Here is a 15113-nt window from a genome sequence, read left to right on the forward strand (position 1 = left end):
AAAAGACAGTCACTCAGACATTAAAGACAGTCACTCTGACATTAAAGACAGTCACTCAGACATAAGAGACAGTCACTCTGACATTAAAGACAGTCACTCTGACATCAAAGACAGTCACTCAGACATAAAAGACAGTCACTCAGACATTAAAGACAGTCACTCAGACATAACAGACAGTCACTCAGACATTAAAGACAGTCGCTCAGACATAAAAGACATCACTCAGACATAAGAGACAGTCACTCTGACATTAAAGACAGTCACTCAGACATTAAAGACAGTCACTCAGACATTAAAGACAGTCACTCAGACATTAAAGACAGTCACTCTGACATTAAAGACAGTCACTCAGACATAAAAGACAGTCACTCAGACATTAAAGACAGTCACTCAGACATTAAAGACAGTCACTCAGACATAAAAGACAGTCACTCAGACATTAAAGACAGTCACTCAGACATAAAAGACAGTCACTCAGACATAAGAGACAGTCACTCTGACATTAAAGACAGTCACTCAGACATAAGAGACAGTCACTCAGACATAACAGACAGTCACTCAGACATTAAAGACAGTCACTCAGACATTAAAGACAGTCACTCAGACATTAAAGACAGTCACTCAGACATAAGAGACAGTCACTCAGACATTAAAGACAGTCACTCAGACATTAAAGACAGTCACTCAGACATAAAAGACAGTCACTCAGACATTAAAGATCAGTCACTCAGACATTAAAGACAGTCACTTCAGACATTAAAGACAGTCACTCAGACATTAAAGACAGTCACTAAGACATTAAAGACAGTCACTCAGACATTAAAGACAGTCACTCAGACATAAAAGACAGTCACTCAGACATTAAAGACAGTCACTCAGACATAAAGACAGTCACTCAGACATAAAAGACAGTCACTCAGACATTAAAGACAGTCACTCAGACCTTAAAGACAGTCACTCAGACATTAAAGACAGTCACTCAGACATTAAAGACAGTCACTCAGACATAAAGACAGTCACTCAGACATTAAAGACAGTCACTCAGACATAAAAGACAGTCACTCAGACATAAAGACAGTCACTCAGACATTAAAGACAGTCACTCAGACATTAAAGACAGTCACTCAGACCTTAAAGACAGTCACTCAGACATAAAGACAGTCACTCAGACATTAAAGACAGTCACTCAGACATTAAAGACAGTCACTCAGACATAAAAGACAGTCACTCAGACATAACAGACAGTCACTCAGACATTAAAGACAGTCACTCAGACATTAAAGACAGTCACTCAGACCTTAAAGACAGTCACTCAGACATAAATACAGTCACTCAGACATTAAAGACAGTCACTCAGACATAAAAGACAGTCACTCAGACATAAAAGACAGTCACTCAGACATTAAAGACAGTCACTCAGACATAAAAGACAGTCACTCAGACATTAAAGACAGTCACTCTGACATTAAAGACAGTCACTCAGACATAAAAGACAGTCACTCAGACATTAAAGACAGTCACTCAGACATTAAAGACAGTCACTCAGACATAAAGACAGTCACTCAGACATTAAAGACAGTCACTCAGACATTAAAGACAGTCACTCTGACATTAAAGACAGTCACTCAGACATAAAAGGCAGTCACTCAGACATTAAAGACAGTCACTCAGACATTAAAGACAGTCACTCAGACATAAGAGACAGTCACTCTGACATTAAAGACAGTCACTCAGACATAAGAGACAGTCACTCAGACCTTAAAGACAGTCACTCAGACATAAAAGACAGTCACTCAGACATTAAAGACAGTCACTCAGACCTTAAAGACAGTCACTCAGACATAAAAGACAGTCACTCAGACATAACAGACAGTCACTCAGACATTAAAGACAGTCACTCAGACATTAAAGACAGTCACTCAGACCTTAAAGACAGTCACTCAGACATAAATACAGTCACTCAGACATTAAAGACAGTCACTCAGACATAAAAGACAGTCACTCAGACATAAAAGACAGTCACTCAGACATTAAAGACAGTCACTCAGACATTAAAGACAGTCACTCTGACATTAAAGACAGTCACTCGGACATTAAAGACAGTCACTCAGACATTAAAGACAGTCACTCAGACATAAGAGACAGTCACTCTGACATTAAAGACAGTCACTCAGACATAAGAGACAGTCACTCTGACATTAAAGACAGTCACTCAGACATAACAGACAGTCACTCAGACATTAAAGACAGTCACTCAGACATTAAAGACAGTCACTCAGACATTAAAGACAGTCACTCAGACATAAAAGACAGTCACTCAGACATTAAAGACAGTCACTCAGACATTAAAGACAGTCACTCAGACCTTAAAGACAGTCACTCAGACATTAAAGACAGTCACTCAGACATTAAAGACAGTCACTCAGACATAAAAGACAGTCACTCAGACATTAAAGACAGTCACTCAGACATTAAAGACAGTCACTCAGACATTAAAGACAGTCACTCAGACCTTAAAGACAGTCACTCAGACATTAAAGACAGTCACTCAGACCTTAAAGACAGTCACTCAGACATAAAGACAGTCACTCAGACATTAAAGACAGTCACTCAGACATAAAAGACATTCACTCAGACCTTAAAGACAGTCACTCAGACATAAATACAGTCACTCAGACATTAAAGACAGTCACTCAGACATTAAAGACAGTCACTCAGACATAAAAGACAATCACTCAGACATTAAAGACAGTCACTCAGACATAAATACAGTCACTCAGACATTAAAGACAGTCACTCAGACATAAAAGACAGTCACTCAGACATAAAATACAGTCACTCAGACATTAAAGACAGTCACTCAGACATAAAAGACAGTCACTCAGACATTAAAGACAGTCACTCAGACCTTAAAGACAGTCACTCAGACATAAATACAGTCACTCAGACATTAAAGACAGTCACTCAGACATAAATACAGTCACTCAGACATAAAAGACAGTCACTCAGACATTAAAGACAATCACTCAGACATAAAAGACAGTCACTCAGACATAAAAGACAGTCACTCAGACATTAAAGACAGTCACTCAGACATAAAAGACAGTCACTCAGACATTAAAGACAGTCACTCAGACATTAAAGACAGTCACTCAGACATTAAAGACAGTCACTCAGACATTAAAGACAGTCACTCAGACATTAAAGACAGTCACTCAGACATTAAAGACAGTCACTCAGACATTAAAGACAGTCACTCAGACATTAAAGACAGTCACTCAGACAATAAAGACAGTCACTCAGACATTAAAGACAGTCACTCAGACATTAAAGACAGTCACTCAGACCTTAAAGACAGTCACTCAGACATTAAAGACAGTCACTCAGACATTAAAGACAGTCACTCAGACATAAAAGACAGTCACTCAGACATTAAAGACAGTCACTCAGACATTAAAGACAGTCACTCTGACATTAAAGACAGTCACTCAGACATAAAAGACAGTCACTCAGACCTTAAAGACAGTCACTCAGACATAAAAGACAGTCACTCAGACATAAAAGACAGTCACTCAGACATAACAGACAGTCACTCAGACATTAAAGACAGTCGCTCAGACATAAAAGACATCACTCAGACATAAGAGACAGTCACTCTGACATTAAAGACAGTCACTCAGACATTAAAGACAGTCACTCAGACATTAAAGACAGTCACTCAGACATTAAAGACAGTCACTCTGACATTAAAGACAGTCACTCAGACATAAAAGACAGTCACTCAGACATTAAAGACAGTCACTCAGACATTAAAGACAGTCACTCAGACATAAAAGACAGTCACTCAGACATTAAAGACAGTCACTCAGACATAAAAGACAGTCACTCAGACATAAGAGACAGTCACTCTGACATTAAAGACAGTCACTCAGACATAAGAGACAGTCACTCAGACATAACAGACAGTCACTCAGACATTAAAGACAGTCACTCAGACATTAAAGACAGTCACTCAGACATTAAAGACAGTCACTCAGACATAAGAGACAGTCACTCAGACATTAAAGACAGTCATTCAGACATTAAAGACAGTCACTCAGACCTTAAAGACAGTCACTCAGACATAAAAGACAGTCACTCAGACATTAAAGACAGTCACTCAGACATAAAAGACAGTCACTCAGACAATAAAAGACAGTCACTCAGACATTAAAGACAGTCACTCAGACATTAAAGACAGTCACTCAGACCTTAAAGACAGTCACTCAGACATTAAAGACAGTCACTCAGACATTAAAGACAGTCACTCTGACATTAAAGACAGTCACTCTGACATAAAAGACAGTCACTCAGACATAAAAGACAGTCACTCAGACATTAAAGACTGTCACTCTGACATAAAAGACAGTCACTCAGACATTAAAGACAGTCACTCAGACATAAAAGACAGTCACTCAGACATTAAAGACAGTCACTCAGACATTAAAGACAGTCACTCAGACATAAAAGACAGTCACTCAGACATTAAAGACAGTCACTCAGACATAAAAGACAGTCACTCAGACATTAAAGACAGTCACTCAGACATAAAAGACAGTCACTCTGACATCAAAGACAGTCACTCAGACATAAAAGACAGTCACTCAGTCATTAAAGACAGTCACTCAGACATAACAGACAGTCACTCAGACATTAAAGACAGTCGCTCAGACATAAAAGACATCACTCAGACATAAGAGACAGTCACTCTGACATTAAAGACCGTCACTCAGACATTAAAGACAGTCACTCAGACATTAAAGACAGTCACTCAGACATTAAAGACAGTCACTCTGACATTAAAGACAGTCACTCAGACATAAAAGAGAGTCACTCAGACATTAAAGACAGTCACTCAGACATTAAAGACAGTCACTCAGACATAAAAGACAGTCACTCAGACATTAAAGACAGTCACTCAGACATTAAAGACAGTCACTCTGACATAAAAGACAGTCACTCAGACATAAAAGACAGTCACTCAGACATTAAAGACAGTCACTCTGACATTAAAGACAGTCACTCAGACATAAGAGACAGTCACTCTGACATTAAAGACAGTCACTCTGACATCAAAGACAGTCACTCAGACATAAAAGACAGTCACTCAGACATTAAAGACAGTCACTCAGACATAACAGACAGTCACTCAGACATTAAAGACAGTCGCTCAGACATAAAAGACATCACTCAGACATAAGAGACAGTCACTCTGACATTAAAGACAGTCACTCAGACATTAAAGACAGTCACTCAGACATTAAAGACAGTCACTCAGACATTAAAGACAGTCACTCTGACATTAAAGACAGTCACTCAGACATAAAAGACAGTCACTCAGACATTAAAGACAGTCACTCAGACATTAAAGACAGTCACTCAGACATAAAAGACAGTCACTCAGACATTAAAGACAGTCACTCAGACATAAAAGACAGTCACTCAGACATAAGAGACAGTCACTCTGACATTAAAGACAGTCACTCAGACATAAGAGACAGTCACTCAGACATAACAGACAGTCACTCAGACATTAAAGACAGTCACTCAGACATTAAAGACAGTCACTCAGACATTAAAGACAGTCACTCAGACATAAGAGACAGTCACTCAGACATTAAAGACAGTCACTCAGACATTAAAGACAGTCACTCAGACATAAAAGACAGTCACTCAGACATTAAAGATAGTCACTCAGACATTAAAGACAGTCATTCAGACATTAAAGACAGTCACTCAGACATTAAAGACAGTCATTAAGACATTAAAGACAGTCACTCAGACCTTAAAGACAGTCACTCAGACATAAAAGACAGTCACTCAGACATTAAAGACAGTCACTCAGACATTAAAAGACAGTCACTCAGACATAAAAGACAGTCACTCAGACATTAAAGACAGTCACTCAGACCTTAAAGACAGTCACTCAGACATTAAAGACAGTCACTCAGACATTAAAGACAGTCACTCAGACATAAGAGACAGTCACTCTGACATTAAAGACAGTCACTCAGACATAAGAGACAGTCACTCAGACCTTAAAGACAGTCACTCAGACATAAAAGACAGTCACTCAGACATTAAAGACAGTCACTCAGACCTTAAAGACAGTCACTCAGACATAAAAGACAGTCACTCAGACATAACAGACAGTCACTCAGACATTAAAGACAGTCACTCAGACATTAAAGACAGTCACTCAGACCTTAAAGACAGTCACTCAGACATAAATACAGTCACTCAGACATTAAAGACAGTCACTCAGACATAAAAGACAGTCACTCAGACATAAAAGACAGTCACTCAGACATTAAAGACAGTCACTCAGACATTAAAGACAGTCACTCTGACATTAAAGACAGTCACTCGGACATTAAAGACAGTCACTCAGACATTAAAGACAGTCACTCAGACATAAGAGACAGTCACTCTGACATTAAAGACAGTCACTCAGACATAAGAGACAGTCACTCTGACATTAAAGACAGTCACTCAGACATAACAGACAGTCACTCAGACATTAAAGACAGTCACTCAGACATTAAAGACAGTCACTCAGACATTAAAGACAGTCACTCAGACATAAAAGACAGTCACTCAGACATTAAAGACAGTCACTCAGACATTAAAGACAGTCACTCAGACCTTAAAGACAGTCACTCAGACATTAAAGACAGTCACTCAGACATTAAAGACAGTCACTCAGACATAAAAGACAGTCACTCAGACATTAAAGACAGTCACTCAGACATTAAAGACAGTCACTCTGACATTAAAGACAGTCACTCAGACATAAAAGACAGTCACTCAGACCTTAAAGACAGTCACTCAGACATAAAAGACAGTCACTCAGACATAAAAGACAGTCACTCAGACATTAAAGACAGTCACTCTGACATTAAAGACAGTCACTCTGACATTAAAGACAGTCACTCTGACATTAAAGACAGTCACTCAGACATAAAAGACAGTCACTCAGACATTAAAGACAGTCACTCTGACATAAAAGGCAGTCACTCAGACATTAAAGACAGTCACTCAGACATTAAAGACAGTCACTCAGACACAAGAGACAGTCACTCTGACTTTAAAGACAGTCACTCAGACATAAGAGACAGTCACTCAGACATAAGAGACAGTCACTCAGACATTAAAGACAGTCACTCAGACATTAAAGACAGTCACTCAGACATTAAAGACAGTCACTCAGACATAAAAGACAGTCACTCAGACATTAAAGACAGTCACTCAGACATAAAAGACAGTCACTCAGACATTAAAGACAGTCACTCAGACCTTAAAGACAGTCACTCAGACATTAAAGACAGTCACTCAGACCTTAAAGACAGTCACTCAGACATAAAGACAGTCACTCAGACATTAAAGACAGTCACTCAGACCTTAAAGACAGTCACTCAGACATAAAAGACATTCACTCAGACCTTAAAGACAGTCACTCAGACATAAATACAGTCACTCAGACATTAAAGACAGTCACTCAGACATTAAAGACAGTCACTCAGACATAAAAGACAATCACTCAGACATTAAAGACAGTCACTCAGACATAAATACAGTCACTCAGACATTAAAGACAGTCACTCAGACATAAAAGACAGTCACTCAGACATAAAATACAGTCACTCAGACATTAAAGACAGTCACTCAGACATAAAAGACAGTCACTCAGACATTAAAGACAGTCACTCAGACCTTAAAGACAGTCACTCAGACATAAATACAGTCACTCAGACATTAAAGACAGTCACTCAGACATAAATACAGTCACTCAGACATAAAAGACAGTCACTCAGACATTAAAGACAATCACTCAGACATAAAAGACAGTCACTCAGACATAAAAGACAGTCACTCAGACATTAAAGACAGTCACTCAGACATAAAAGACAGTCACTCAGACATTAAAGACAGTCACTCAGACCTTAAAGACAGTCACTCAGACATTAAAGACAGTCACTCAGACATTAAAGACAGTCACTCAGACATTAAAGACAGTCACTCAGACATTAAAGACAGTCACTCAGACATTAAAGACAGTCACTCAGACATAAAAGACAGTCACTCAGACATTAAAGACAGTCACTCAGACAATAAAAGACAGTCACTCAGACATTAAAGACAGTCACTCAGACATTAAAGACAGTCACTCAGACCTTAAAGACAGTCACTCAGACATTAAAGACAGTCACTCAGACATTAAAGACAGTCACTCAGACATTAAAGACAGTCACTCAGACATTAAAGACAGTCACTCAGACATTAAAGACAGTCACTCTGACATTAAAGACAGTCACTCAGACATAAAAGACAGTCACTCAGACCTTAAAGACAGTCACTCAGACATAAAAGACAGTCACTCAGACATAAAAGACAGTCACTCAGACATTAAAGACAGTCACTCAGACATTAAAGACAGTCACTCAGACATAAAAGGCAGTCACTCAGACATAAAAGGCAGTCACTCAGACATTAAAGACAGTCACTCAGACACAAGAGACAGTCACTCTGACTTTAAAGACAGTCACTCAGACATAAGAGACAGTCACTCAGACATAAGAGACAGTCACTCAGACATTAAAGACAGTCACTCAGACATTAAAGACAGTCACTCAGACATTAAAGACAGTCACTCAGACATAAAAGACAGTCACTCAGACATTAAAGACAGTCACTCAGACCTTAAAGACAGTCACTCAGACATAAGAGACAGTCACTCAGACATTAAAGACAGTCACTCAGACATAAATACAGTCACTCAGACATTAAAGACAGTCACTCAGACATAAAAGACAGTCACTCAGACATAAAAGACAGTCACTCAGACATTAAAGACAGTCACTCAGACATAAAAGACAGTCACTCAGACATTAAAGACAGTCACTCAGACATTAAAGACAGTCATTCAGACATTAAAGACAGTCACTCAGACATAAGAGACAGTCACTCAGACATTAAAGACAGTCACTCAGACATTAAAGACAGTCACTCAGACATTAAAGACAGTCACTCAGACATTAAAGACAGTCACTCAGACATAAGAGACAGTCACTCAGACATTAAAGACAGTCACTCAGACATTAAAGACAGTCACTCAGACATAAAAGACAGTCACTCAGACATTAAAGACAGTCACTCAGACATTAAAGACAGTCACTCAGACATAAAAGACAGTCACTCAGACATTAAAGACAGTCACTCAGACCTTAAAGACAGTCACTCAGACATAAAAGACATTCACTCAGACCTTAAAGACAGTCACTCAGACATAAATACAGTCACTCAGACATTAAAGACAGTCACTCAGACATTAAAGACAGTCACTCAGACATAAAAGACAGTCACTCAGACATTAAAGACAGTCACTCAGACATAAAAGACAGTCACTCAGACATTAAAGACAGTCACTCAGACCTTAAAGACAGTCACTCAGACATTAAAGACAGTCACTCAGACCTTAAAGACAGTCACTCAGACATATAAGACAGTCACTCAGACATTAAAGACAGTCACTCAGACCTTAAAGACAGTCACTCAGACATAAAAGACATTCACTCAGACCTTAAAGACAGTCACTCAGACATAAATACAGTCACTCAGACATTAAAGACAGTCACTCAGACATAAAAGACAGTCACTCAGACATAAAAGACAGTCACTCAGACATTAAAGACAGTCACTCAGACATAAAAGACAGTCACTCAGACATTAAAGACAGTCACTCAGACATTAAAGACAGTCATTCAGACATTAAAGACAGTCACTCAGACATAAGAGACAGTCACTCAGACATTAAAGACAGTCACTCAGACATTAAAGACAGTCACTCAGACATAAAAGACAGTCACTCAGACATTAAAGACAGTCACTCAGACATAAAAGACAGTCACTCAGACATTAAAGACAGTCACTCAGACATTAAAGACAGTCACTCAGACATAAGAGACAGTCACTCAGACATTAAAGACAGTCACTCAGACATTAAAGACAGTCACTCAGACATAAAAGACAGTCACTCAGACATTAAAGACAGTCACTCAGACATTAAAGACAGTCATTCAGACATTAAAGACAGTCACTCAGACATAAAGACAGTCACTCAGACATTAAAGACAGTCACTCAGACCTTAAAGACAGTCACTCAGACATAAAAGACAGTCACTCAGACATTAAAGACAGTCACTCAGACATTAAAGACAGTCATTCAGACATTAAAGACAGTCACTCAGACATAAGAGACAGTCACTCAGACATTAAAGACAGTCACTCAGACATTAAAGACAGTCACTCAGACATAAAAGACAGTCACTCAGACATTAAAGACAGTCACTCAGACATAAAAGACAGTCACTCAGACATTAAAGACAGTCACTCAGACATTAAAGACAGTCACTCAGACATAAGATACAGTCACTCAGACATTAAAGACAGTCACTCAGACATTAAAGACAGTCACTCAGACATTAAAGACAGTCACTCAGACCTTAAAGACAGTCACTCAGACATTAAAGACAGTCACTCAGACATTAAAGACAGTCACTCAGACATTAAAGACAGTCACTCAGACATTAAAGACAGTCACTCAGACATTAAAGACAGTCACTCAGACCTTAAAGACAGTCACTCAGACATTAAAGACAGTCACTCAGACATAAAAGACAGTCACTCAGACATTAAAGACAGTCACTCAGACATTAAAGACAGTCACTCAGACCTTAAAGACAGTCACTCAGACATAAAAGACAGTCACTCAGACATAAAAGACAGTCACTCAGACATTAAAGACAGTCACTCAGACATAAAAGACAGTCACTCAGACATTAAAGACAGTCACTCAGACATTAAAGACAGTCATTCAGACATTAAAGACAGTCACTCAGACATAAGAGACAGTCACTCAGACATTAAAGACGGTCACTCAGACATTAAAGACAGTCACTCAGACATAAAAGACAGTCACTCAGACATTAAAGACAGTCACTCAGACATTAAAGACAGTCACTCAGACATTAAAGACAGTCACTCAGACATAAGAGACAGTCACTCAGACATTAAAGACAGTCACTCAGACATAAAAGACAGTCACTCAGACATTAAAGACAGTCACTCAGACATTAAAGACAGTCACTCAGACCTTAAAGACAGTCACTCAGACATAAGAGACAGTCACTCAGACATTAAAGACAGTCACTCAGACATAAATACAGTCACTCAGACATTAAAGACAGTCACTCAGACATAAAAGACAGTCACTCAGACATAAAAGACAGTCACTCAGACATTAAAGACAGTCACTCAGACATAAAAAACAGTCACTCAGACATAAAAAACAGTCACTCAGACATTAAAGACAGTCACTCAGACATTAAAGACAGTCATTCAGACATTAAAGACAGTCACTCAGACATAAGAGACAGTCACTCAGACATTAAAGACAGTCACTCAGACATTAAAGACAGTCACTCAGACATTAAAGACAGTCACTCAGACATAAAAGACAGTCACTCAGACATTAAAGACAGTCACTCAGACATAAAAGACAGTCACTCAGACATTAAAGACAGTCACTCAGACATTAAAGACAGTCACTCAGACATAAGAGACAGTCACTCAGACATTAAAGACAGTCACTCAGACATTAAAGACAGTCACTCAGACATAAAAGACAGTCACTCAGACATTAAAGACAGTCACTCAGACATTAAAGACAGTCATTCAGACATTAAAGACAGTCACTCAGACATAAAAGACAGTCACTCAGACATTAAAGACAGTCACTCAGACATTAAAGACAGTCACTCAGACATAAAAGACAGTCACTCAGACATTAAAGACAGTCACTCAGACATTAAAGACAGTCATTCAGACATTAAAGACAGTCACTCAGACATAAGAGACAGTCACTCAGACATTAAAGACAGTCACTCAGACATTAAAGACAGTCACTCAGACATAAAAGACAGTCACTCAGACATTAAAGACAGTCACTCAGACATAAAAGACAGTCACTCAGACATTAAAGACAGTCACTCAGACATTAAAGACAGTCACTCAGACATAAGAGACAGTCACTCAGACATTAAAGACAGTCACTCAGACATTAAAGACAGTCACTCAGACATAAAAGACAGTCACTCAGACATTAAATACAGTCACTCAGACATTAAAGACAGTCATTCAGACATTAAAGACAGTCACTCAGACATAAAAGACAGTCACTCAGACATTAAAGACAGTCACTCAGACCTTAAAGACAGTCACTCAGACATAAAAGACAGTCACTCAGACATTAAAGACAGTCACTCAGACATTAAAGACAGTCACTCAGACATTAAAGACAGTCACTCAGACATTAAAGACAGTCACTCAGACCTTAAAGACAGTCACTCAGACATTAAAGACAGTCACTCAGACATAAAATACAGTCACTCAGACATAAAAGACAGTCACTCAGACATTAAAGACAATCACTCAGACATAAAAGACAGTCACTCAGACATTAAAGACAGTCACTCAGACATTAAAGACAGTCACTCAGACATTAAAGACAGTCACTCAGACATTAAAGACAGTCACTCAGACATTAAAGACAGTCACTCAGACCTTAAAGACAGTCACTCAGACATTAAAGACAGTCACTCAGACATAAAATACAGTCACTCAGACATAAAAGACAGTCACTCAGACATTAAAGACAATCACTCAGACATAAAAGACAGTCACTCAGACATTAAAGACAGTCACTCAGACATTAAAGACAGTCATTCAGACATTAAAGACAGTCACTCAGACATAAGAGACAGTCACTCAGACATTAAAGACGGTCACTCAGACATTAAAGACAGTCACTCAGACATAAAAGACAGTCACTCAGACATTAAAGACAGTCACTCAGACATTAAAGACAGTCACTCAGACATTAAAGACAGTCACTCAGACATAAGAGACAGTCACTCAGACATTAAAGACAGTCACTCAGACATAAAAGACAGTCACTCAGACATTAAAGACAGTCACTCAGACATTAAAGACAGTCACTCAGACCTTAAAGACAGTCACTCAGACATAAGAGACAGTCACTCAGACATTAAAGACAGTCACTCAGACATAAATACAGTCACTCAGACATTAAAGACAGTCACTCAGACATAAAAGACAGTCACTCAGACATAAAAGACAGTCACTCAGACATTAAAGACAGTCACTCAGACATAAAAAACAGTCACTCAGACATTAAAGACAGTCACTCAGACATTAAAGACAGTCATTCAGACATTAAAGACAGTCACTCAGACATAAGAGACAGTCACTCAGACATTAAAGACAGTCACTCAGACATTAAAGACAGTCACTCAGACATAAAAGACAGTCACTCAGACATTAAAGACAGTCACTCAGACATAAAAGACAGTCACTCAGACATTAAAGACAGTCACTCAGACATTAAAGACAGTCACTCAGACATAAGACAGTCACTCAGACATTAAAGACAGTCACTCAGACATTAAAGACAGTCACTCAGACATAAAAGACAGTCACTCAGACATTAAAGACAGTCACTCAGACATTAAAGACAGTCATTCAGACATTAAAGACAGTCACTCAGACATAAAAGACAGTCACTCAGACATTAAAGACAGTCACTCAGACCTTAAAGACAGTCACTCAGACATAAAAGACAGTCACTCAGACATTAAAGACAGTCACTCAGACATTAAAGACAGTCATTCAGACATTAAAGACAGTCACTCAGACATAAGAGACAGTCACTCAGACATTAAAGACAGTCACTCAGACATTAAAGACAGTCACTCAGACATAAAAGACAGTCACTCAGACATTAAAGACAGTCACTCAGACATAAAAGACAGTCACTCAGACATTAAAGACAGTCACTCAGACATTAAAGACAGTCACTCAGACATAAGAGACAGTCACTCAGACATTAAAGACAGTCACTCAGACATTAAAGACAGTCACTCAGACATAAAAGACAGTCACTCAGACATTAAATACAGTCACTCAGACATTAAAGACAGTCATTCAGACATTAAAGACAGTCACTCAGACATAAAAGACAGTCACTCAGACATTAAAGACAGTCACTCAGACCTTAAAGACAGTCACTCAGACATAAAAGACAGTCACTCAGACATTAAAGACAGTCACTCAGACATTAAAGACAGTCACTCAGACATTAAAGACAGTCACTCAGACATTAAAGACAGTCACTCAGACCTTAAAGACAGTCACTCAGACATAAAAGACAGTCACTCAGACATAAAAGACAGTCACTCAGACATTAAAGACAGTCACTCAAACATTAAAGACAGTCACTCAGACATAAAAGACAGTCACTCAGACATTAAAGACAGTCACTCAGACATTAAAGACAGTCACTCAGACCTTAAAGACAGTCACTCAGACATAAAAGACAGTCACTCAGACATAAAAGACAGTCACTCAGACATTAAAGACAGTCACTCAGACATTAAAGACAGTCACTCAGACATAAGAGACAGTCACTCAGACATTAAAGACAGTCACTCAGACATTAAAGACAGTCACTCAGACATAAAAGACAGTCACTCAGACATTAAATACAGTCACTCAGACATTAAAGACAGTCATTCAGACATTAAAGACAGTCACTCAGACATAAAAGACAGTCACTCAGACATTAAAGACAGTCACTCAGACCTTAAAGACAGTCACTCAGACATAAAAGACAGTCACTCAGACATTAAAGACAGTCACTCAGACATTAAAGACAGTCACTCAGACATTAAAGACAGTCACTCAGACATTAAAGACAGTCACTCAGACCTTAAAGACAGTCACTCAGACATTAAAGACAGTCACTCAGACATAAAATACAGTCACTCAGACATAAAAGACAGTCACTCAGACATTAAAGACAATCACTCAGACATAAAAGACAGTCACTCAGACATTAAAGACAGTCACTCAGACATTAAAGACAGTCACTCAGACATTAAAGACAGTCACTCAGACATTAAAGACAGTCACTCAGACATTAAAGACAGTCACTCAGA

This window comes from Eucyclogobius newberryi, unplaced genomic scaffold, assembly GCF_026437365.1.
Source record: "Eucyclogobius newberryi isolate DKJ021-1_F unplaced genomic scaffold, fEucNew1.0.hap1 SCAF_4, whole genome shotgun sequence".
NCBI classification, from domain to species: domain Eukaryota; kingdom Metazoa; phylum Chordata; class Actinopteri; order Gobiiformes; family Gobiidae; genus Eucyclogobius; species Eucyclogobius newberryi.